Here is an 8639-nt window from a genome sequence, read left to right as displayed (position 1 = left end):
ATTATCCAATATGAAATTAATTATATTTCTTTGGATGGCCTGAGTAGGTTTTCAAACAAACAAAAAAACTGGTACTCAGGTAATAGTGTAATAATTACAAAATTATTTTGTTCATATATTTTTAAATATACTTCATTTTTTAGAGGAGTTTATATTTACAGCAAAATTGAGCCAAAAGTACAGAGAGTTCCCATATTTTCCCTGCCCCTACACATGCACAGCCTCCCTCACCATGAGCGTCTTGAACCAGAGTAGTGCACTTGTTACAAGAGATGAACCAACAGAGACACATCATTATCTCCCAAACTCCATAGTTTATATTAGGATTAACTCTTGGTGTTGTACGTTCTATGGATTTTGACAAATGTATGATGACGTGTATCCACTATTATAGTGTCATACAGAATAGTTTCCTACCCTAAATATCCTCTGTGGCTTTCCCAATAAGATTGAGAACAAAGCAAAGATGTTCCTTCTCACCACTGCTTCTAAACATTGTACTGGAAGTCCTAATTATGCAATAAGATGAGAAAAGGAAATAAGAGGTATACTGATTGAGAAGGAAGAAATAAAACTGTCGTTTGCAGGTGACATGATCATCTATGTAGAAAATTCAAAAGAATTGACAAAAAACTCCTGAATAAGTGATTATAGCAAGGTTGCAGGATACAAGATTGAAATACAAATTCCAATCACTTTCTTATGTACCAGCAGTGAATACGTGGAATTTAAAATTAAAAACACAAAGCCACTTACACTAGCACCCTCCAAAAATAAAATACTTAAGTATAAGTCAAAGAAAAATATGCACAAAATCTATATAAGGAAAAGTATAAAACTCTAATGAAAGAAATTAAAAAACTAAATAAATGGAAAGATATTCCATGTTCATAGATAAGAAGACTCAGTACTGTCAGGATGTCAGTTCTTCCCAACTTGATCTATGGATTCAATGCAATCCCAGACAAAATTCAGGAGGTTGTTTTGTGGATGTTTCTAAGTTTATGCGGAGAGGCATACAACCCAGAATAGTTAACACAACATTGAAGGAGAAGAACAAAGTCGGAGGACTGACACTGCCTGACTTCAATATTTAACATAAAGCTACAGTAATCAAGACAGTGTGGTATTGACAAAAGACTAGACAAATAGATCAGTGGAACAGAATAGAGAACCCAAAAATAGACCCACATAAATATAATCAACTGACGTTTGACAAAGGAGCAAAGGCATCACAATAGGAAAAACAGTCTTTTCAACAAATGGAACAACTGGACATTCACATGAAAAAAATATTAATCTAGATATAAACCTTACACCTTTCACAAAAACTAACTCAAAATGGATCACAGACCTAAACGTAAGTACAAAATTATAAAACTCCTAGAAGATAACATAGAATAAAATGTAGATGACCATGAGTGTGGAGATGATTTTTTAGATACAACACCAAAGGCACACTCCATGAAAGAAGTAATTGATAAGCTGGAATTCGTTAAATTAAATTAAATTAAAATGAATTAAACAAATAAATTAAAAATTTCTCTTTCACAAAAGACACTGTCAAGAGAATAAAAACACAAGCCACAGACTGGGAGAAAATATTTGTAAAAGACATATCCTATAAAGGACCATTATCCAAAATGTACAAAGAACTCTTAAAACTCAACAACAGAAAAACAAATAACTCAATTAAAAAATGAGCCAAAGACTTTAACAAACACTTCACCAAAGAATATATACAGATGGCAAGCAAGCATATGAAAAAATGCTCCACATCATATGCTATCAGGGAAGTGCAAATTAAAACAATGACATACACACCTATTAGAACGGCCAAAATCCAGAACACTGACAACACCAAAAGCTGGTGAGGAGGTAGAAAAACAGGAACTCTCATTCATTGCTGGTGGAATGTAAAATGGTACAGCCACTTCGGAAAGTGGTTTGGCAGTTTCTCACAAAACTAAACATACTCTTACCACATGATCCAGCAATCATGTTCCTTAGTATTTACCCAAAGGAGCTGAAAATATGTCCACACAAAAACCTGCATATGGATGTTTCTAGCAGCTTTATTCATTATTGCCAAAACTTGGAATACAACCAAGATGTCCTTTAGTATGTAGATGGATAAAATAAACTGTGGTATATCCAGATAATGGAATATTATCTAGCACTAAAAAGAAATGAGCTGGGGCCGGCCCAGTGGCACAGCAGTTAAGAGTGCACGTTCCGCTTCAGGGGACCAGGGTTCGCTGGTTCGGATCCCGGGTCCAGACATGGCACTGCTTGGCAAGCCATGCTGTGGTAGGCATCCCACATACAAAACAGAGGAAGATGGGCATGGATATTAGCTCAGGGCCAGTCTTCCTCAGCAAAAAGAGGAGTATTGGCAGCAGATGTTAGCTCAGGGCTAATCTTCCTCAAAAAAAAAAAAAAAAAAACAAGAATCAAATAGAACTTACAGTAATAAAAAATACAAACCAACATCAAAGAAAAACTTAAAAAAAAAAAAAGAAATGAGCTGTCGAGCCATAAAAAGACATGGAGGAAACTTAAATGCATATTACTAAGTGAAAGAAGCCAATCTAAAAAAGCTACATACTGTGTGATTCCAACTATATAACATTCTAGAAAAGGCAAAACTATGGAAACAGTAGAAAGATCAGCAGCTGCGGGAGGTTGGGAGTAGGGTGGAGGGATGACGAGGTGGAGCGCAGAGGATTTTTGGGGAAGTGAAACTATTCTATATGATGCTATAATGGTGAATACATGTCATTACAAATTTGCCAAACCCATTGAACCCTAATGTAAACCGTGGACTTTGGGTGACAATGATATGTCAACGTGGGTTAATCAATTGTAACAAAAGTACCACTCTAGTGGGGAATATTGATAATGGGGGAGGCTATGCATGTGTAGGGGCAGAGGATATATGGGAAATCTTTGTACTTTCTGCTCAATATTGCTGTGAATCTAAAACTGCTCTAAAAAATCAAATCTATTTTAAAAAATCCTCTGTGGTCTACTTATTCATCTTCTCTCCCCTAAGACCCTGGAAACCACTGGTCTTTTCACTGTCTCCATAGTTTTGCCGTTTCTAAAATCTCATATGGTTGGAATCATACAGTATATAGCCTTTCAGACTGGCTTCTTTCACTTAGCAGTATTCTCTTAAGTTTCCTCCATGTCTTTTTATGGCTTGATAGCTCATTTCTTTTTCATGGTGAATAATAAATAAAATAATGAATAATAATGAATAATCCATTGTCTGGATGTACCACAGTTTATTTATCCATTCACCTACTGAAGGACGTCTTGTTGCCTACAAGTTTTGGCAGTTATGAATAAAGCTGCTATAAACATCAGAATAAAGGGTTTTGTGTGGATATAAGCTTTAAATTTCTTTGGGTAAATACCAATAAACATGGTTACTGGGTCTTATAGTAAAAGTATCATATATATTTAAGATTTAGATAATCAGTAAGTATATTGATGGTGTTGGGAGCTAAAGATTATCACTTTGGTACAGGCTAGTACAAATGTAAATTGGGGGAGGCAAAGGAAGAAACCTATGTAAATAAATTCAAAGTATAAGTTCCGTGATTACATGTATATATACACACACAACGCATACTCATAAGATATAAGTACAAGTATGCATTAATTCAGGCAAGCGTTATTCATGGATGTTGGAAAATACTGAGTAATAAAACTGTTTTGGAAACAGCATATTCAATACTTTTGAAGCATCTCCCCACAGGTAACTAATTAATTATGAAATCCAATTGAGCAATTTGATGCACATTATTTTATAACCAAATAATCAAACTTAATATCACCAATAATGGGATAAAATTACATTATATGCCTCCTGATGTAATGCATTCAAAAGGATACAACATCAGCTCTGTGGTATTGGTGTCAAAATATTTCATCTGAATCTAATCAGGACACAATGAAAATTCCAAGAGAATACTATGAAAAACTGTATGCCAACAAAATGGACAATCTAGAGGAAATGGATAAATTCTTAGACTCTTACAACCTCCCAAAACTGAGTCAAGAAGAAAGAGACAATCTGAATAGACCAATCACAAGTAAAGAGATTGAAACAGTAATCAAAAGCATCCCAAAGAATAAAACTCCAGGACCAGACAGCTTACCTAGGGAATTTAACCAAACTTTCAGAGAGGGTTTACTACCTATCCTTCTCAAGCTATTCCAAAAAATTAGGGAAGATGGAACACTTCCTAACACATTCTATGAGGCCAAAATCACTCTGATACCAAAGCCTGAGAGGACAACACAAAAAAAGGAAAATTACAAGCCAATATCGCTAATGAACACAGATGCAAAGATCCTCAACAAAATGTTGGCAACCTGAATTCAGCAATACATCAAAAGGATCATACATCATGATCAAGTGGAATTTATACCAGGGACACAGGCAGGGTTCAACATCCGCAAATCAATCAACATGATACACCACATCAACAAATTGAGAAATAAAAACCACATGATCATTTCAATAGATGCAGAGAAAGCATTTGACAAGATCCAACAGCCATTTATGATAAAACCTCTTAACAAAATGGGGGTAGAAGGAAATTACCTCAATGTAATAAAGGCCATATATGACAAACCCACAGCCAACATCATACTCAATGAGCAAAAACTGAACACCAACCCCTGAGAACAGGAACAAGACAAGGATGCCCACTATTATGACTCTTACTCAACATAGTACTAGAGGTTTTGGCCAGAGCAATTATGCAAGAGATAGGAATAAAAGGAATCCAAATAGGGATTGAAGAAGTGAAACTCTTGCTGTTTGCAGACGATATGATCTTATATAAAGAAAACCCCCAAAAATCCATCAGAAAACTAACAGAAATAATTAACAACTACAGTAAAGTTACAGGGTACAGAATCAACTTACAAAAATCAGTTGCCTTTCTACACTCCAATAACGAACTTACAGAAAGAGAACTCAAGAATACCATCCCATTTGCAATACAACTAAAAGAATAAAGTATCTAGGAAAAAATTTAACCAAGAAAGTGAAGGACTTATACAATGAAAACTATAAGACATTACTGAAAGAAATAGATGATGACATAAAGAGATGGAAAGAGATTCCTTGCTCGTGGATTGTAAGAATCAACATAGTTAAAATGTCCATACTACCCAAAGCAATCTACAGATTCAATGCAATCCCAATCAGAATCCCAAAGACATTCTTCACGGAAACAGAGTAAAGAATCCTAAAATTCATATGGGACAACCAAAGACCCTGAATTGCTAAGGCAATCCTGAGAAAAGAGAACAAAGCTGGAGGTATCACAATCCCTGACTCCAAAATGTCCTAAAAGCCATAGTGATCAAAACAGCATGGTACTGGTAGAAAAAGAGACACACAGATCAATGGAACAAAACTGAAATCCAAGAAATAAAACCACACATTTATGGACAGCTAATCTTCAACAAAGGTGCCAAGAACATACAATGGAGAAAAGATAGTCTCTTCAATAAACGGTGTTGGAAAAACTGGATAACCACTTGCAAAAGAATGAAAGTAGACCATTCTCTCATGCCATACACAAAAAGAAACTCAAAATGGATCAGACTTGAAGATAAGTCTTGAAACCATAAAACTCATGGAAAATAATATTGGTGGTATACTCTTTGACATCAAAATTAAAAGGATCTTTTTGAATACCGTGTCTTCTCAGACAAGAGAAACAAAAGAAAAAATAAACAAATGGGACTTCATCAGATTAAAGAGCTTCTGCAAGGCAAAAGAAACTAGAATCAAAACAAAGACACAGCCCACCAACTGGGAGAAAATATTTGCAAATCATATATTTGACAAGGGGTTAATCTCCATAATATATAAAGAACTCACACAATTGAACAATAAAAAAATTAACAACCTGATCAAAAAATGGACAGAGGATATGAACAGACATTTTTCCAAAGAAGCTATACAGATGGCCAATAAACACATGAAAAGATGTTCAACATCACTAATCATCAGGGAAATGCAAATCAAAACTACACTAAGATACCACTTTACGCCTGTTAAAATAGCTATAATCACTAAGACTAAAAATAACAAATGTTGGAGAGGGTGTAGAGAGAAGAGAACCCTCATACACTGCTGGTGGGAATGCAAACTGGCACAGCCACTATGGAAAACAGTGTGGAGATTCCTCAAAAAACTAAAAATAGAACTACCATACAATCCAGCTATCCCACTACTGGGTATCTACCTAAACAATTTGAAATCAACAGTCCAAAGTAGCATATGCACCCCTATGTTCATTGCAGCACTATTCACAATAGCTAAGACATGGAAACAATCCAAGTGCCCATCGACTGATAATTGGATAAAGATGTGGTATATATATACAATGGAATACTACTCAGCCATAAAAAAAGACAAATTCATCCCTTTTGCAATAACATGGAAGGACCTGGAGGGAATTATGCTAAGTGAAATAAGCCAGTCTGAGAGAGACAAACACCAGATTATTTCACTCATATGTGGAATATAAACAAACACATGGACAAAGAAAACAATTCAGCTGTTACCAGGGCAAGGAAGTTGTGGGGTGGGCACAGGGGGTGAAGGGGTGCACTTATGTGGTGACAGTCAAGAAATAATGTACAACTGAAATCTCACATTGATGTAAATTATTATGAACTCAATTAAAAAAAAATTCCAAATTGAGGGATATGCTGTAAAATGACTCGTTAAAAATGTCAGTGTTATGAAAAAAATCAGTCATTAATAAATGTTTTCTTTAAACTGTTCTAATTTAAATGAAACCAGAAAAACATGACAATTAAAGGCAATTTACAATCTTTGATTGTATCCTGGATTTTAAAAAATACCCACAAAGGACATTATTGGAACAACTGGGGAAATTAAAATATGGAATACATATTAGGTAATAGTATTGTATTCATGTTAAATTTTCTGAGTGTAATAACTGTATTTGAAGTTATGTGGGAGAATACTCCTGTTCATAAGAGGTACATATTGAGATATTTAGGGATGATATCTCATAATGTCTGCAACTAACTCAAAACAAAGTAAAATGTTTACATATTGTATCTTCCAGCTATTGTCACATAATGCAGTGCAACAAAACACCTCAAAACTTAGTAGCTCAAAACAACATTAATTCTCACTGACATATCTGGGAGTCAGCAGATTTAGGCTGAGATCAGGTATTCTTGGTTTCAGTACACAGGTTGTATCCAGTGCTGTTCCATCTTCATCCTTGGATGAGTGGGCTATCCAGAAAATATTCTTATGAAGGTGGCAGAAGAGCGAGAGGGGAAGCCCATTTATTGAAGCACATTTCAAGCCACAACTTGCTTTACTCTGTGTTTTAGTTTCCCAGGGCTGCTGTAACAAATTACCATAACTGGGTGGCTTTAGAAAACAGAAATTTATTCTCTCACAGTTCTAAAGGCTAGAAGTCCAAAATCAAGGTGTCAGCAGGGCCCTGTTCCCTCTGAAGGCTCTAGAGGGGATCCTTCTTTGTCTCTTCCTAGCTTCTGGTGGTTGCCAGCAGTCCTTGGCATTCTTTGGCTTGTAGCAGCATCATTTCAGTCTCTACCTCTGTTGTAATATGGCCTTCTTCCCTGTGTGTGTTTGTGTGTCTCCAAATCCCTCTCTCCTTATAAGGACACCAGTCATTGGATTTAGTGTTCACTTTAATTTAGTATGACCTCATTTTAACTTGATTACATCTAAAAGATCTTATTTTCAAATAATGTCATATTCACAGGTACTAGAGGTTAGGACTCCAAGATATCTTTCCAGGGGACACAATTCAAACCACTCTGCTAATATACCACTGGCCAAAGCAACTCACATGGCCAAGCCCAAAGTCAAGGGGTGGGGAAGTATACTAAATCCAATGTGAAGTCAAAGTATATCACATGGCCAAACTCAACATTGAGAGGACAGAGTGGTATACTCCTCCCATAGAAGTTGAGGAGGAGAGTGGCTATTTTTGAATAGTAAATGTGTATGTATATGTATAATATAATGTGTTACATATTTTATAGTAACATAATAATTATATATATAAGAGAAAGAGAAAGTACACAATGTAGCAAAATTGGTGGATCTAGGTGAAGAGTATATGGTCATTTATTATTGTTTATTATGTCAAATACAAACAAATCCAGACTTGGGTAAGGAGCTCTATTCAAAAAGACTATTACATAGAAGAAATGGATGAATTCTTAGAATCATAAAACCTCCCAAAACTGAATCGAGCCAAAATAGAGAATCTGAATAGATCAATCACAAGTAAAGAGATTGAAACAGTAATCAAAAACCTCCCAAAATACAGAAGTCCAGAACCAGACAGCTTCTCTGATAAATTATACTAAACATTCAAAGAAGATTTAATACCCATCCTTTTCAAACTCTTCCCAAAAATGAAAGAGTATGGGACACTTCCTTACTCATTTTCTCACCCCGCCGTTTTGCTCTGCCTCCCTTCCTTACTCATTTTCTGAGGCCAACATTACCTTGATACCAAAACCAGATAAGGACAGCACAATAAAGGAAAATTACAGGCCATATTGCTGATTAACATAGATGCAAA

The sequence above is a fragment of the Equus caballus genome, chromosome 14 (genome assembly GCF_041296265.1).
Source record: "Equus caballus isolate H_3958 breed thoroughbred chromosome 14, TB-T2T, whole genome shotgun sequence".
Classification (NCBI taxonomy): Eukaryota; Metazoa; Chordata; class Mammalia; order Perissodactyla; family Equidae; genus Equus; species Equus caballus.
The sequence above is the reverse complement of the archived record's forward strand: the minus strand, read 5'-3'. Positions refer to the sequence as shown.